Genomic DNA, 19,748 nt, shown 5'->3' on the forward strand with positions numbered 1-19,748 from the left:
TACCATGTTCTTGGATTGGAAGACTCAACATTGTGAATATGACTATACTACCCAAAGCAATCTACAGGTTCAGTGCAATCCCTATCAAACTACCACTGGCATTTTTCACAGAACTAGAACAAAAAATTTCACAATTTGTATGGAAACACAAAAGACCCTGAATAGCCAAAGCAATCTTGAGAACGAAAAACGGAGCTGGAGGAATCAGGCTCCCTGACTTCAGACTATACTACAAAGCTACAGTAATCAAGACAGTATGGTACTGGCACAAAAACAGAAAGATAGATCAACAGAATAGTATAGAAAGCCCATACATAAACCCACCACATATGCTCACCTTATATTTGATAAAGGAGGCAAGAATATACAGTGGAGAAATGACAGCCTCTTCAATAAGTGGTACTGGGAAAACTGGACAGCTACATGTAAAAGAATGAAGTTAGAACACTCCCTAACACCATACACAAAAATAAACTCAAAATGGATTGAAGACCTAAATGTAAGGCCAGACAGTATCAAACTCTTAAAGGAAAACATAGGCAGAACACTCTATGACATAAATCATAGAGCAAGATCCTTTATGACCCACTTCCTAGAGGAATGGAAATAAAAACAAACAAATGGGACCTAATGAAACTTAAAAGCTTTTGCACAGCAAAGGAATCCATAAACAAGATGAAAAGATAACCCTCAGAATGGGAGAAAATATTTTCAAATGAAGCAACTGACAAAGGATTAATCTCCAAAATTTACAAGCAGCTCATGCAGCTCAATATCAAAAACATGAACCCAATCCAAAAATGGGCAGAAGACATAAATAGATATTTCTCCAAAGAAGATATACAGATTACCAACAAATACATGAAAGAATGCTTAACATCACTAATCATTAGAGAAATGCAAATCAAAACTACAATGAGATATCATCTCACACCAGTCAGAATGGCCATCATCAAAAAAACTGCAAACAATAAATTCTGGAGAGGGTTTGGGGAAAAGGGAACACTCTTGCACTGTTGGTGGGAATGTAAATTGATACAGCCGCTATGGAGAACAGTATGGAGTTTCCTTAAAAAACTAAAAATAGAACTACCATAGGACACAGCAATCGCACTACCGGGCATATACCCAAGAAAACCATAATTCAAAAAGAGTCATGTACCACAATGTTCATTGCAACTCTATTTATAACAGTCAGGACCTGGAAGCAACCTAAGTATCCATCATCAGATGAATGGATAAAGAAGATGTGGCACACATACACAATGGAGTATTACTCAGCCATAAAAGGAACAACATTGAGTTATTTGTGGTGAGGTGGATGGACCTAGAGTCTGTCATACAGAGTGAAGTAAGTCAGAAAGAGAAAAACAAATACCATACACTAACACATATATATGGAATCTTAAAAAAAAAAAAAGGTCATGAAGAATCTAGGGACAAGACACGAATAAAGAAGAATACCTACTAGAGAATGGACCTGAGGACATGTGGAGGGGGAAGGGTAAGCAGGGACAAAGTGAGAGAGTGGCATGGACATATATACACTACCAAGTGTAGGGTGGATAGCTAGTGGGATGCAGCCGCATGGCACAGGGAGCTCACCTCCGTGCTTTGTGACCACCTGGAGGGGTGGGATAGGGAGGGTGTGAGGGAGGGAGACGCAAGAGGGAAGAGATATGGGGATATGTGTATATGTATAGCTGATTCACTTTGTTAGAAAGCAGAAATTAACACACCATTGTAAAGTAAACATAGTCCAATAAAGATGTTAAAAAAAATTAAAAAGAAAAAGACTACCCACAAAATGGGAGAAAACATTTGCAAATCATATGCCTGATAAGTGACTTGTATTCAGAACACAAAAAGAACAATTACAACTCTATAATAAAAAAGGCAATTCACACATTTAAAAAATGGGAATGTGTATGAATACATATTTCTTCAAAGAAACAGTTTTGAAGTTTCTCAAAATGTTAACCACAGAATTAGAAGATGACCAATAATTCTATTCCTAGATATCCACAGTAAATAAAATGAAAAGATACATCCACACAAAAACATATACATGAATATTCATAGTACCATTATTCATAGTGGCCTTGAAGTGGAAACACACTACATGGCTATCGATTGATGAATGGATAAACAATACATGGTATACCCATATAATGGAAAATTATCATCAATAAAAAGGAATGAAGTACTGAGATACACTAGAACATGGATAAACCTCAAAAGCACTACACTAAATGTAAGAGGCCACTCACAAATGGCAATGTACTATTTAACTCCATTAACATAAAATATCCAGAATGGGCAAATCTATAGAGGCAGAAATTATATTAGTAGTTGCTTAGTGTTAGGTAGAGAGGTGAATGAGGCATCCCTGATATTTGGTGCACTGTTTCTTTCTGGGGTGATGAATATGTTATAAAATTAGACTATGGTGATAGTTACATTACTCTAAATATACTGAAAATCAGTGAATTATATACTTTAAGCAGGTGAATTTTATGGTATGTAAATTTTATCTCATAAAACAATTTTTAAAATTGTGTCCTTTTCTTTCTGCTTTTGTATAACCTGTATCCTAGATTTCTTAATTACTTTTATTTTTTTTGTTTATTGCTTAGTCTAACTTTTTAAAGTATAGTTTTAATTTTCATATGGAAATAAGTCATCTAAAACCCATTGTTGGATGAAAATTCATGTGTATGTATTAGTTAAACTTAATAGAATCATATCTATAGAAAAAACTCAAACACTTTATAAGGAATATCAGTTTGGGGACTCCATGTCATTCTAGGAAATAATAAATTTTCAGATTCATACTAAATTTGTGGCCAACCGTTTGCATCTGTCATGTCTAAAGTTTTTAAATGTGTGTGATTTAGGAAAGAATGTTAACCTAAGATTATAGGCTTCAGATATTTAGAAAAGGTGGCTATTATTAGGTTGAAAATCTGCTAAGTTTTATAGTTAGGAATGCTACTAAAGGTAAGGAGAGGACCTCAAGGTATCTGAAAAACTTTTCAGTAAAACCTATCTGTTGAAGTCACATAAAGGAAGAGAGAAGAAATTGAAAGTAATAAATGGGAACAAATCATAGATAGAAACACATTTCTAGTATTTTTCTTGGGAGAGAAAGAATAGAGTTAAAAAAAAAAAAAAGAAATGGAACTAAAGAAACACAGCATTAGATGATTGATTTTCCTAACTGCTATATGGATTTTTCCATGATAAATAAAAGACTACTGGAAAAAACATTACCATTAGTCACAAGATGCATATTCTAGTCTTAGGTAGGTAGTAAGGCAGAGAGGTTAAAAATGTGGTACCTGAAATCAGGCCACCTGTGCTGAATTCTTTCCCTCTTACTAACTTGAGGAAGTCATTTAATTTCTCTTTTCCTTGATTTCCACATGTAAATATCATAGACTGGTATCTTTAAACCTCAGATATGATATGATATAATATGATACATGACATGATATGGCCATTAGATATGACTCTATTACCAGCTGGCAGTTTAACAATAGAAAAATCACTTAAGGTCATTGATGCATGAGGAAGTAAGCTCAGTGATGTCTAAGATTCCCTCCAACTTCAATTTTATGCCATCTTTTTTTTAAAAATTTAGAGTCTAGTTTTAACAGTTTGATCTACAGGCTAGCCTGTAGCAATCAAGATCATACCTCTGAATTCTGTTCTCACCACTGCAGTAGCCAGAGCAAACTCAGATAGACTTTGAATGAAGAAAATGCCCAGTGGAAAAATCCAGACAAACATAAATCTATCTGAGAGGGTTTTTTTTGATGTGTCACACTGATTACTACAACAATGGAAGGGAGTATAGCAGCTATTTTGTAACATACACATATTTTCTTCTGGTTTTTCTTTTTTTTTTAATTTATTTATTGAATTTATTTATTATTCCTGGCTGCGTTGGAGTCTTTGTTGCTGCATGCGGGCTTTCTCTAGTTGTGGCAAGCAGGGGTCACTGTTGTGGTGTGCAGGCTTCTCATTGCGGTGGCTTCTCTGGTTGCAGAGCATGGGCTCTAGGCACACGGGCTTCAGTAGTTGTGGCTTGCGGGCTTAGTTGCTCCATGGCATGTGGGATCTTCCCAAACCAGGGCTCAAACCCATGTCCCTTGCATTGGCAGGTGGATTCTTAGCCACTGTGCCACCAGGGAAGCCGTCTTCTGATTTTTCAATCAAACGCCAATATGGGTACTGCTCTGAGGGGCTTATATAGAAGGGATTAAAGTTCTAATCAGTTGGCTTTAAGTAAGAGAGACTATACTGGTGGGCCGGACTTAATCAGTGGAAGCCCTTTAAAAGAAGACTTAGGCACCCCCCTGGGCCATACCCCAACAATTGTTGGTTTGCAAGTTATTTTTCCTCTACAAGATCTTCCTTTCCTGAGTGCTGGTGATAAGAGCTTCATCCAGTGCCCATGGGGGTTTCTCTCTGCTCATGATCTTGTCTTCCTGACCGTCTGCCCTCTGGATTGCAGACTTCCTTCACTAGTCCCCCAAACATGTATTCCTTGTAATCTCTCTCTCCCTCTTTACCCATCGACAGATAGATAGAGATACACTGACTACTTTTTTGATTAGACATAGCATTTCTAAGAGGTCCAGAAAATGCTTCTTTCTCTCTTCTCCACCCAGTTTCCTAACTCCTCTGTTCATGGTAAGTACTTCCTTTGTAACAATACAAAGGCCTAGGCTTAGTTTGTTGTAGCAGCTCAACTGAAGAAATTCCAACTGAGTTGATAAGAGAAAATATACTAATAAAAAAGACCAAAGAACAGACACTAAGTAAAAGCCAACAGATACAAATTCAAACCTCCTTATAAATCTAAATTATCACCCCTAGCTACATATCCTTGACCTTTACACATAATATCACTGTTCTTGAGGTCCTTTTTGATTCATATGAATTTTAGATTGTTTTTGCTCTTTCTGTAAAAAAGGCCAATGGGATTCTAATGAGGATTGCCATGAATCTCTAGATTGGATAATAAGGATATTTTAATAATACTGTCTTCCAATACATAAACATGGGATGTCTTTCCAATTATTTTTGTCTTCTTAATTTTTTGATCAAGGTTTTATAGTTTTATGTCTATAGGTATTTTATCTTCTTAGTTAAGTTATTCCTAAATATTTTATTCTTTTTTATTGTATTGCAAATGGGAAAAGAAATAAAAGTCATCCAAATCAGAGAGGAAGAAATAAAATTATCTCTGTTTGCAGATGACATGATATTACATGTACAAAACCCTAAAGATTCCACATACCAAAAAAAAAAATCCAGTAGAACACATAAAGAAACTCAGCAAAATTGCAGGATACAAAATCAACATGCAAATATCAGTTGCACTTCTATACACTAGCAAGAAACTATCCTAAAAAGAAATGAAGAAAACAACCTTGTGTACCTTTAATTATTTATATTAATCATCTTTGGGGTATATAGGAGAGTTTCCAGTGAAGAATGTTCTGGAAAATATGTGATTCTAAAGATCTTCTATAGACAAATGCAGTTTTGTTTACAAGAAATTCCAAAAAAAGTACTGAATCTTCACCTATAAAAGCATTATGAAGTCCACAATTTAAGGGAGTCAGGGCAGTGTTCAGAGGAGAGCTACAAAGATGGTTAACAGTTGGAATATAGGAGCCATTTCAGAAGCTAAAGAAACTGAGACTGTTAAGTCTGGAGATTGTTAAGCAGAGGATGGTGATTTTCTGTTTTCCATCTTTTCTGAAAACAAGGCCAAAGAAAATAGACTTACACTGAATGAGCCATATTAAAAATAAATAAAACTGTCTTGGTAGTGAGCATCATTAATCACTGAAATGATTCAGGCTATAGACTCTTCTCTGCAGGATTATAAAAAAGTAAATGGTTTTGGTTCAACCTGGAGAAAAGGTAATGAAATGTGATCTCTGATAGCTCCTGCCAAGGTTCATGAATAGAAAACAATAGCTTAAATGAACTTTTGAAGAGATCATGTACCTCTTCAAAATAACTTGCAAACTGAGTCTGAGTGATAACAAGTGACTGGCAGGTATCTCAGAGTTACAAAGGATATTTTTTGTCCAACATACTTTAATAAATAAAGTTGAAATATGAACTCATGATTTGCTACATGTGTAATTTTCGAAAGCTCTAAAAATGTACTCTAAATTAAATGATATATTTAAGGAAGTATGCAAATGTCACATTACATATTATGGAAAGCATTCACATTTCTGTATAATATATAAAGTACTTTCAAAGTTTAAGTATGGCAGACTGTTGCGAACTGAATGAATGATGTTAGAAAAGAAATACAATAGAAGGATTTTAAAAAAAGAGAAATGATCCTTGTCCTTGAGAATTCAAAATCCAAGAGTGAATTGGATTAGGAAATACTTAATTTTAGCCTAATGTACTAAAATGTGATGCTAGAAATACAAAGAGCTGTAGGTGCATAGAAGATGGAGTTGCAGACTCTACTTGGGATCATAATATTCGAAATGGGTTTTAGAGAATGAGTAAGAGTTTTTCAAACACATAAGGCAGTGGGTAGGCTAGGCAGAGAAAACCACAAAAGCACAGAGGAGAAAGAGAGGATGGCATGCCAAAGAAGGTGAAAAGTTTAGGGTGCCTGGAAGGTAAAGTAATCAAACAGGAACAGTAGAATATCAGTTAGAACCAGACTGTATAGAGGTCAGGTAAGGTGTTTGGACTTAAAATGTTCAATAAAAGTTCATGTGCAAAATAGCTTGCTTGGCCTCAACCTCAATCTTCTAATTGGGAAGATGATTCTGCTGCAGCTTTTCAAGGATCAGGGTTTGACAATCTAGAGCACAAGGCAATGGGGAGCCAATGAGGTTCACTGTGTGTTTTTGTGTTCCTGAGAACCTAACAAACCCTTCCAGAATTTTTGTAAGAAAAGCCAATTACATCACTTTTCTTGATCTGTAAATGGTTTCACAAAGTGTTCAACAGGACAATGATGTCAACTGTCCTGCTAGACCGGAAAAGAAAACAGACAAATCTACAAAATCTCCTAGGTCTAAATTCACTGCACAGTGCATTGGGAAATAGCTGGATTTTTTCAGTCCCAAAGAAACAGAAGATGTACTTGGGCAGATAAAGTAAGGTTGATTAATTTACATGCACAGCTGCCTTCCAGGCTAACTGTCATCCACTTACTTGACAGGATGAAGCAGCCTGACATTCCAAACATGAATATTTCATAGCAAAACCGTGACTCTTACCAATAAACGGGATAGGGAGTTGGCAAGGAGGGCAGTGAGAGATGTTTAGAGTCATGTTGCCACTGGATAAATACCCCCATGCCTAAAGGTAGTTTTGGGTGACAAAGCTTTTCAGAGGAAATATATGAAGCTTTCAACAAGTCAAAGACATTTTTTCTTAATTTTCAAAAAATCATTAAGTGCCTTGTTTTAACTTTTAAAAAATGATGTGAAAATTGTTAGAGATAATATGATAATATGAATGATCTTCTAGTGTTTATGTGATAAAAGAAACTAAACATTGCACATTTTAGGAGTTAATCCAATTTTATGGATTTGGGAAACAATGAACCTCAGGAGTGGAGATGACTAACTAGCTATACTTGTATGCAGAACATGAAGTAATAAAAGACTAAGAATAAATAATTATAGGAATATGTTTGAGGGTAGAAATATAAAACATTTGCCTCTAGGATAAAATTTAATCATATGTCTTATAAAGTAAATGTAATGACTATTTTTGGGAGCCATACCTAATTGATATAAGTAGTGCAATTAAAAAAAAAAAACAACTTTGTAAACCTTTGCTGGGATTGAAAAAAACAAACCTGACTCTTATAAATCATTAAACTTAAAGAGGGAGCAGAGAGAAGTTTAGGCACGTCCTTTGTATTAGTCTAAAAGGAAATACACCTTGACAGAAAGTCCAGGATGCCTGAACCAAATCTTAGAGTGGGTGCTTTCAACATTTCCACCTTTGCATTGCAGTTTTATTGTTTCTTAAAGAATCATGAATTCCTAGAATATCATAAATTCACACTTTAGTGTAAATACAAAGCCACTGGTGAATTATCTGATTCTAAGTATTATATAATAGAAAATATTCTAGTGTTTATTATGAGACAAAATATGGAAACAATAGAAAAATGTGATACTTCTTAAATGATATAAGTAAGAAAATATTTGATTATAAAGTTAATATATTATAGATTTATATATGTACAAATAATAGTTTACATTTAATTTTTAGTGTAATCATTGGCACAATAAATGTGGAACATTCAATTAAAATACATGTACACACTATACTCACTTATTTTCTAACTCTCTTCTGATTTCAAAGTATGGATGACTCACCTATTAGTCTAGCCACAAAGTGTTCTGTCTTCAAATTATCATTCTTATTCAGTGAGGGTGTTTGTTGTTCTGAATGTTCTGTAATTATCTTAATTCGTTGATTTTCTAAGTTAGGTGTAAGACAAATACATATTTCTCAGGTGTAGAACAAACCATTTTCCATAATATCACACAAAATAAAATTTATTTCCTTCTCTGATCATTCTTCAGTATGTGACAATCTACTTCTTGTGAGTGCAATACCATTGAAAACGCTACAGCCTGTGTTTGCGAGACACAGGGCACAGCAGAAAATCAAATTTTGCCGATTTGAATTATAAAGATGCTTTATATTATTTCATTATCTGCATGTCAGTGTCCCATTGATCTAAATTTGCTTTCAAAAACACTGATTTGGCTATATAGATCAAGAATTTGGGTCATTAGTAAATTCTCTTAGAAGTCTTCTGCGAAGAACAGAAGATGCCACCCTTTGGTAAAATGTCTGTAATATTAAGAAAAAGAATATGCGACTGGAAAGACATTTTTCATTGTTAGATTTAAGGATGAGAGTAAGTTCCAGATGAATAAACTTAAAGCTATGTCCTGTAGCATTCTAGTTAGGCTGTTTTCTACTAAAGGTTTTTCTAATGAATCATCAAGAAATACCTAGCTTGTATTTACTGAATTTAGGATTTCTGGACCTCAGACAACAGAGATCCCTTTGGCATTCAGGTCTATACAGTCTGTAAATAGCAGGATAGACCAAGTTCCTAAAAAAAAGCTCTTTCAATGAACTGACTTATCAGGAACATTTCAATGAAACTAGGAGAGAGATATACTATGCATATAACAAATATATGTGTATTGACTGTGTAAGTAGGTGAGATCTGGCAGAAGGTGCACAAGAGGAAGAACAGAGGAGAGAGTGAAAAGAGGCCCTGCAGTGGCAGTTCTTTGAAGGCAACAGAAAACACTTCCTGAAGGTGAGGTACTTATTCAGTAGTGCAAAAGTTACATACTTTGTATGTAGAAAATAAGAATATTTATTTGTACACACACACAGAAGCACTCACAAGAAGCTAAAAATAGTTGTTCCCTATCTGAGTGATAGAAATGAGAACTAAAGAAAGAGACAATAAAAGAGATGTGGGAAAGATATATATAGGTATAGATAGATATAGATAGATAAATATGCAGCTTTTATAGTTTAAAATCTTGGAACTGTGTAAAGGAATTACCTACGAAAAAATTTAAATTTAAATTAAGAAATAAATTATGGGGGAAAAAGCTAGCAGGTAAAAGAATGTACTGATGTCCTGAGTCCTCACAAAACAACACTCTCAGATTTATAACAGTAGAAACTCATTAAGTCAATTATTAATTCAACGAATGCTTATTGAGTTACTCCCTCTATTCAAGATGACAGAGGATACCATGCTGAACTAAACAGGAATAGGCAAAATGGCTATTCCCCTAAAATTTCTATTTCAGTAAGACAGGAAGATAACAGATAAATTAAAATTTTAAAAATAATAAAACCAGGATGATATTAGATGTTATTAAGTGTTAGTATGGAGAAAAAATAGCATGAAATTCCATAGAGAGTGACTTGAAAGCTTTATTTTCTGGTAGAGTGGTTGGGAAAACCTCTTTGAAAACTGACATTGAGGTACTTACATTTGAACTACGACATGAATGACCAAAAAATGAGCTGCACTGGGGTTCTGAGTGCCCTCACAGGGGTTGCTATGACTGCACATTCCCATAGTCTGTCACTTTTCTTGTTGGAGCGGGGAGTCTACCTACCTTGGGAAGTAGGGCTCCTCCCCATCCCAGCTACAGCCTTGCCCACCAAAGCCTCTTGCCCACCAAAGGCTCTCTCCCACCAATGTCTTGAAAGAAAGAGAGAGAGAGAGAGAGAAAGGACAAACATCCAGGAGAAGATCAAGATAGCAGAACAGGAGGACATGGAACTCACCTCCCCCCAGGAATACATCAAAAATACATTTACATGTGGAACAATTCTCAATGAAAACTAGTGGAAATTGTCAGACAGACCCCTGTACAACCAAGAAAGACCCACACCGAATCAGGTAGGTTTCCATCCTCCATCCCAGCATGCGACCCAGCCTAAGTTGAGCTAACACCCCAACCCCACTTACTTCACATTGCAGCTCCACACTGGAGCAAGGGCTGCTAAAAACAAAGAAAGAACTTGGCTGTGAGACACAGAGGTAGCTCAGACCCAACGCAGCATCTGAGCAGAGCAGAGGCAGCCATTACTGGCACTTGCACAGGCAGTGCACCAGAAGCATCCCCAAACTCTGTCTGTATCTGGACCAACACAGCCCCATCCCTACACATGCCTAGAGCCCACACAGACTCCACCTGCCCTGTGTGGCAGCCCCACACCAGGGTAGTGGTGGCAGAGGCCAAGCGAAGAGATCAATGTCAATGAAGAAGGAGACTCAGACCCTAAGGGGTACGAGAGCAGGGTGGGGTAGCTGTTACTGGTGCTTTGTATAGGCAGCACATCAGAAGCAGCCCTGACCTCTTCCTAGAACCTCCACAACCCTTGCCTCAACACATGCCAAAAGTCCACAGGGGCCCCTCTTGTTCCAGCACTGCTACCCTCTAGAGCAAAGGTGCTGGTGCTGGGAGGAAGGAGAGCACGCACTTGAAGGGAAAAGAACTACCTTGGACTTGACCTCAGGGCTTCTGCTCCAGCAACTTGGGACCTGCCCTGACGCAGATAGGGTGGTGACTGCCACTGAGCAGAGAAGCCCAGGCTAAAACCTGGCATCAGCACTAGCCCCTCCTTCTCCAGCTCCACATACCAGCAAGGTGATAGCTGCCTGAACACTCTGAGGAAAGACATGACTTATGTTCAAGTCAAATCTGGCCCTCCCGCCAAAAGCAGTGCACACAAGCAGAATGTAGAGGGATAATCCCACATGAGGAAACATTTTCAAGACCACCATAGGTAACCGTTTCATCTAATTTCATAGAGACAGAGAAAGTTAAAAGAAAACAGAGGAAATGATCTCAATGGAAATAGCAAAACTCCTGAAAAACTAAAAAATGAAACAGAAATAAACAACATATCAGATAAAGAATTCAAAGCATTAGTATTAAGAACGCTAACTGAACCGGGGGAAAAAAGATAACACAGTGAGAATTTAAAAAAGGAACTAAAAAATACAAAAAAGAACCAGTCACAACTGAAGAATACAAAAACTGAAATGAAAAACACACTAGAAGGAATTAATAGCACACAAAGTGATACAAAGTACAAAAGAACACATAAGTGATCTGGAAGACAGAATAATGGAAATTACCCAATCAGAACAGAAAAAAGAAAAAAAAATACTGAGAGTAGTTTAAGAGGTCTCTGGAATAATATCAAGTCTACCAACGTGTCATTATAGGGGTTCTAGAAGGAGAAGAGAGAGAGAAGAGGCTCAAAAATATATTTGATGAAATTATGGATGAAAATTTCCCAAACCAGAAGAACAAAACAGATTCAGGAGGTACCAAACAATATTAACCCAAATAGGCTTACACCAAGACATATCATAATTCAAATGACAAAAGTTAATGATAAAGAGAGAATTCTAAAGGCAGCAAGAGAAAAAATAATCATAAATAAGGGAATCCCCATAAGGCTATCAGCTGATTTTCCTGCAGAAACTTTGAAGGCCAGAAGGGAGCATCATGATATATTCAAAGTGATGAAAGGGAAACCCCTGCAAACTAGGATATTCTATCAAGCAAGACTATTATTCAGAATTGAAAAAGAGATGAAGAACTTTTCAGACAAGCAAAAACTAAGAGTTCTTCAATACTAAATCTACCATAAGAGAAATGTAAAAGGGTCTTCTCTAAGTGGAAAAGAAAAGGTTACAACAAGAAGAATCTATAGGAAAGGAGAAATCACCCTAATAAAGGAAAACATATAGTAAAGGCTGAAGATCAAACACTTAAGTAAGCTAGAACAAATATTAAAAGACAAAAAATTGTAAAGTTAACTATAACTACAGTAAACAGTGATGGGATAAACAGGAAGATATAAATATGACATCAAAAAACAAAATGTGGGGATGGGGAGTAAAAAATTTAAATCTTTTACACTGTGTTTCAATTTAAATGATGACCAGTTTAAAACGAGTAGACATAGTTATGTTAACATATACAAAATCCATAGTAACTCCAAATGAAAAATCTACAATACATGTGATAGAAAGAAACCCAAGCTTACCACTAAAATAAATCATCAAACCATAAGGGAAGAAACAAAAGAAGAAAAAATAAACAGAAAAGAACTACAGTAAAAACCAGAAAACAAGTAAGAAAATGGAAATAAGTACATATCTAACAATAATTACTTTAAATGTCAATGGACTAAATGCTCCAATCAATGACATAGGGTGGCTGATGGGATAAAACACAAGACAAACCTATATGCTGCTTATAAGAGACTGAACCCAAAGCTAAAAATATACAGACTGAAAGTGAGGGAATGGAAAAAGATATTTCATGCAAAAGGAAATGACATGAAAGTGGAGGTAGCAATACCAATGTGAGTCAGAATAGATTTTAAAACAAAGTCCATAACAAAAGAAAACATAGGTCATTATATAATGATAAAGAAATTAATACTACACTTGTTAATGGGTATACACTGAATACAGAACACCTAAATACATAAAGCACTTGTTAATGTGTATACACCAAATAAAGAACACCTAAATATATAAAGCAAATAGTAACAGGCATAAAAGGATGAATTGACAATAATACACTAATAGTAAGAGACTTTGGCACCCCACTTACATAATGAACACATCATTCAGATAGAAAATCAGTAAGGAAACAGTGGTCTTAAATGAGACCTGTTGGAATTAATAAATATCTACAGGACTTTCCATCCAAAACCAGCAGAATACCCATTCTTTTCAAGGGCACATGGAACATTCTCCAAGACAGGTCACATGCTAGGCCACAAAACAAACCTCAACAAATTTTAAGAGGAGAGAAATTGTATCAAGCATTTTACATGACCTCAATAGTATGAAACTAGAAGTCAATTACAAAAAGAAAAAAAGGAAAAGCACAAACAGTGGAGACTAAATAACATGCTACTAAAAACCAGTGGGTCAATGAAGAAATCAAAAAGGAAATAAGAAAATACCTTGAGAAAAATGAAAATAGAAATAGAACTTTCCATTATCTATGGGATTCAACAAAGCTAGTACTAAGAGGGATGTTTATAGGAATACAGACCTACATTGAGAAACAAGAAAAATATCAAATAGACAACCTAACCTACCATCTAAAGGAATCAGAAAAAGAAGAACAACAAGCCCAAAGTCATCAGAGGGAAGAAAATAATAAAGATCAGAGAGGAAATAAATGACATAGAGACCAAAAAGCAGTAGTAAAGATCAGTGAGACCAAGAGCTATCTTTTTTAAAAAGTAAATGAAATTTACAAACCGTTAGCCAGGCTCATAAAGAAGAAATGAGAGGGCTTCCCTGGTGGCGCAGTGGTTGAGAGTCCGCCTGCCAATGCAGGGGACACGGGTTTGTGCCCCAGTCTGGGAAGATCCCACATGCCACGGAGCGGTTAGGCCTGTGAGCCATGGCTGCTGAGCCTGTGCGTCCGGAGCCTGTGCTCCACAACGGGAGAGGCCACAACAGTGAGAGGCCCATGTACCGCCAAAAATAAAAAGAAGAAATGAGAGAGGACCCAAACAAACAAAATAAAAGAAATAAAAGAGAATAAATAACAAGCAATACCACAGAGATATAAAAAATCATAAGAGAATACTACAAACAGTTATATGCCAACAAATCGGACAACCTAGAAGAAATGGACAAAATTCTAGAAATATACAACATGTCAAGACTGAATCAGGAAGAAATAGACAATCTTAACAGATCAATCACTAGTAGTGAAATTGCATTGTAATAAAAACTCTCAGCAAATAGAAGTCCAGGACTGGATGGCTTCACAGGGGAACACTACGAAACGTATAAGAAAGACCTAATGCCTATCCTTCTCAAATGAATCCGAAAAATGGAAGAAGACAGGAAACACCCAAATTCATTCTGTAGGGCCACCATTACCTTGATACCAAAGCCACACAAAGACACTATAAGAAGACATTACAGGCCAGTATCTCTGATGACTATAGATGAAAAAATCTCAAAAAAGTATTAGCAAACTGAATGCAACAATATATAAAAAGGATCATACACCATAAAGGAGTGGAATTTATGCCAGGGATACAAGGATGGTTCAATATCCATAAATCAATAAGTGTGACAGACCACATTAACATAAGGAATGATAAAAATCACAAGATCAGTTCAAGAGATGGAGAAGAAGCATTTGACAAAATCCAACATCCTATTAGTGATAAAAACTCCCATCCAAGTTGGTATAGAGGGAACATATCTCAACATAATAAAGGCCATTTATGACAAACCCATAGCCAGCATAATACTCAATGGTGAAAACCTGAAAGACTTCCTGCTAAATTCAGGAACAAGACAAAGATACCCACTCTCACTGATTCTTTTCAACATAGTATTGGAAGTCCTAGCCACAGCAGTCAGACAAAAAATAAAAGACAACCAAATTGGAAGGGATGATGTAAAACTGTCACTATCTGAAGATGATAGGATACTGTATACAGAAAACCCTAAAGTCTCCACCAAAAAATGATTAGAACTAAGAAATTAAATTTATAAAAGATGCAGGATACAAAATTAATATACAGAATCTATTCTGTTTCTACACACTAATAATGAACCAACAGAAAGAGAAAGCAAGAAAGCAATTATATTTAAAATCATATCAAAAATAATAAAATACCTAGGAATAAATTTAACCAAGAATGTGAAAGACCTATACTCGGAAAACTATAATAATACATTGATGAAGGAACTTGAACATAAGACAAAGAAATTGAAATGTATCCAATGTTCACAGACTGGAAGAATTAATATTGTTAAAATATTCATACTTCCCAAAGCAATCTACAGATTCACTGCAATCCCCATCAAAATACCCATGACAGTTTTCACAGAACTAGAACAAATAATCCTGAAATTTGTGTAGAACCACAAAACACTCCAAACTGCCAAAGCAATCTTGAGAAAAAAAGAACAAAGCTGGAGGTATCATACTGCCTGACTTCAGACTATACTACAAAGCCACTATCATCAAAAAAAGCTTGATACTGGCACAAAAACAGATACATCGAATAACAGAACAGAATAGAGAGTCAAGAAATAACCCCCCCACACACCTATAGTTAATTAGCTCATGGCGAAGAAGACAAAAATATGTAATGGAGAAAAGAGAGTCTCTTCAAAAACTGGTGCTCAGAAAATTCAGCAGCCTCACGTAAAAGATGAGATCATAACATCTCCTTACACCACATACAAAAATAAACTCAAAATAGATTAAAAAACTAAATGTAAGACCTGAACTAGAAGAGAACATAGGCAGAACACTCTGACATAAATTGTGGCAATCTTTTTTGGATCTGTCTCCTATAGCAAAAGAAACAAAAGCAAAAAATAAACAAATGGGGTTTAATTAAACTTAAAACTTTTGCATAATAAAGGAAACCATTGACAAAATGAAAAGGCAACGTATGGAATGAGAAAGGATATTTTCAAATTATAGGACCAATAAGGGGTTAATATCCTAAATTTATAAACAGTTCATACAATGTGATATCAAAAAAAATTATCTGATTAAAAAATGGTCAGAAGTTCTGAACATACATTTTTACAAAGAAAACATACAGATGGCCAACAGGCACATGAAAAGATGCCCACCATCACTAATCAGGGGAATGTAAGTTAAAACCACAATAAGGTACCACCTTTCACGGGTCAGAATGGTGGGAGGTGGTAGCTTATTGTGGTTTTAACTTGCATTTAAACTTGTATTTAATTTTTTATCATCAAAAAGTCTATAAATAACAAATGTTGGTGAGAATGTGGAGAAAAGAGAACCCTCGTACTTTTGTGGTGGGAATATAAATTGGTGCAGCCACTTTGGAAAACAGTATGGAGGTTCCTCAATAAACTAAAAATAGAACTACCATATGATGCAACAGTTTCACTCATGGGTATATATCCAAAGAAAATGAAAACACTAATTTGAAAAGATACAGGCACCCTAATGTTCACAGTAGCACTATTTACAATAACCCAGATATGGGAGGAACATAAAGCATAAAGAATATGTGCCATATATATATATATACGTATACACATACACACACACACACACACACACACACACACACACACAGTGGAATATTACTCAGCCATAGAAAATGAAATTCTGCCATTTGGAACAACATAGATGGACCTAGAGAGTATTATGCTGAGTGAAATGTCAGAGAGAAAAAGGCAAACACTCTATGTTATTGCATATATGTGGAATCTAAAATTTTTTTCAAAATGAATGAATACAGCAAAACTGAAACAGCCTCACAGAACAAGCTAGCAGTTACCAGTAAAGAAAGGGAAAGGGTGAGGTTCAAGATAAGAGTATGGGATTAAGAGATACAAACTACTATGTATAAAACAGATAAGGAACACAGATATATTGCAAAGTACGTGGAAATATAGCCATTGTGTTGTAGTAAATTTAAATGGATTATAATCTGTAAAAATATTGAGTCACTATATTGTACATCTGAAACTAATATAATATTGCAAATCATCTATACCTCAAGAAAAAAGGAACATGAACAAACATTCCACTCAGAGACCAGAAAGAGAAAAAATCATGCTTGAGGTAGGCACGAGCTTAGCTTGTTTGAGGACAGAAAAATATGCAATGTGAATACAGAGAAGTAAACAAAGACTAGAGTGGTATGGATTAAAAGGTAAATGTGGACCTCTAATGTATAGCCATCCAGAGCCTTGATGGTCAGGGCAAGAAGTTTGGATTGCATTCCATGTGAGATGAGAAGCCAGTGGATGCTTTCTCATAGATGAATCATGTGATCTGACCTATGCAAAGAAAAGGCTTGAGTCTGCTATCTGGCTGCATATTTAGGGGTCAAGAGTTGAACCAGGGGGGACGGGATTAAACTCAGGTGGACATGTATGTGAAACTTAGGGGAAAAACAGAAGTAGGGCAAAAAGATTTAGGAATTGCCTACATATAAATGCTATTTAAAGCCAAAGGAGTATGAGACAAATGAAGTCACTTATGAATGAGAATAGATATCTAAGAGATAATAAACACAGAATTCGTACCATGGGCATGCCAACTTTTGGAACTGGGGAAGAAAAGAGATTCAAAAAAATTGATAGATCAATACATACAAGATAATGATAATTCTGTGTACATGACAGCAACTAATATAAAAGTAACATGTTTGGAAAATATTTGCATCCAACAAGATTTTCAAAGTGTTTGTTAAAAATTACTTAATGGGGTCTTGCTCTTTATTTTAAATAAGGCAAATATATGAACAAATAATTTATATAAACAAAAATTATATAATCATGGGAAATGTACACTTTTGTCAGTTATTAAAGAAGTAGAAAATAAACATTTCCTAGGACACCACTGTATTCTCCATCTATGGAGAAAACAATTTTTGCTTAAGTAAGAACATTCAAAGCTTGTTAGATTGTGGTGAAACCAATAACTGAACACAGATGTTTGCTTTGCAATAAACAATATGTGGCACAAGACAACATGTTAATCCAATTTGACTCAGCAATTCTACCTTCGGGACTACGTATCCTAATACCATAATTCCACACAAGAAGACTACTTTATGCAGAGCCAGATTTTCACTGCAGTAACTTTTAACTTTAAGAAACTGGAGAAAATATAGAGAGCAGTTTAAAACAAATATAGTATACGTAAGTTAGATGGATATTTAAAAACCAGTAAAAATTATCATTAAAAGTGATCTATGAAAACCCAAGGAAATGTGTATAATATAGTAGGATTTTTTAAGAAAACAAAGCAAATGGCATTTGTATTGGTTTTAGTCTGTCGCATTTTCATAACCAACTGATGAATTTTTATCTTTTATTTCCCTACCCATTGCCCTTTCTTAGTATACACCTCTATTGTTTACTCAATTACCCACTTTGTTTTCATGAACTTTAGGGATGTGGCTGTGAGTTAGTGAGGACATCATTACTGATGGATATTCACTTGAATAAGTCTTATTCATAAGTGTGCATAGCGATCTCATGAAGATCTGATATATCAGAGATAGAGGGTTAGCCAGAGATAAGTTGTAGGGTAGAGTTGGAATTGACAACAGAGAAATGCTTATAGCAGAGTTAGGCAGAAGTCTGAAAAGGAGATAGGTTTAGCTTGAGGGCATGAATACTGAATTATGAAATATTCTGAGAAAGCAAGAAGAACATTTTAATGCGTGTCCTAATACACAATATTGGCTGAGTATAGAGGCCTTAGAGAAGATGCATTAAGCTAAATAGTTTTGGGATGGTTTTGATGGAAAGAACTGAATTTCTTTTTTCTACTTCAGTACTTTTTTCTACCTGAGTACTTGGGCCATTTTGAATAGTCAAAGAAAGTCACTTAAAACTTTTTTATTATCTTCCTTCTCCTTCCAGATTTATCTAACCTAACCTATCACCTTAGGGTTTTTGTATCTCTTAATTTGTAAGCAAATTCATAATATAGTAGTAATAGTTGCATTATTTTTCCTGAGTGTAATAAAAATTAATATTCCTGGAAACCAGAGCTTGTGTTCAAGAAAGGGATAACTATTCTTGTGCTCTATTGGTGAAAATGTAAATTGGTTACAGCCAGTAATGGAAAAACATCATCTCAGATATTAAAAATAGAACTACTATATGATCCTGCAACCACACTTCTCGGTATACATGCAATGGAAATGAAAACAGGATCTCAAAGAGGTAACTGTACTCCCACGTTCATTCCAGCATTATTCACAACAGCCAAGATGTGTAAACTACCTAAATGTCTGTCAATGGATAAACGACTAAAGAAGTTACAGTGTATACATATACAACGGGATATCATACAACCACGAGAAAGAAAAAAGTCCTCCCATTTGGGACAACATCTAAGTAAAGTAAGTCAGAGAGAGAAAGACAAGTGCTGTATGATATCGCTTATGTGTGTGATCTAAAAAAGACAAATTCATGGAAGTGGAGCCTAGAATGTTGGTTCCCAGGGGCCTAGGAATTGGGGGAAATGGGGAGGTATTGGTCAAAGAGTACGAACTATCGGCTATAAGATGAGTAAGCTTGGGAGATGTGACGTACAGCGTGGTGATTATAGTTAATACTGTATTATATACTTGAAAGTTGCTAAGGGAGT

Source organism: Phocoena sinus, chromosome 3 (assembly GCF_008692025.1).
Source record: "Phocoena sinus isolate mPhoSin1 chromosome 3, mPhoSin1.pri, whole genome shotgun sequence".
Classification (NCBI taxonomy): Eukaryota; Metazoa; Chordata; class Mammalia; order Artiodactyla; family Phocoenidae; genus Phocoena; species Phocoena sinus.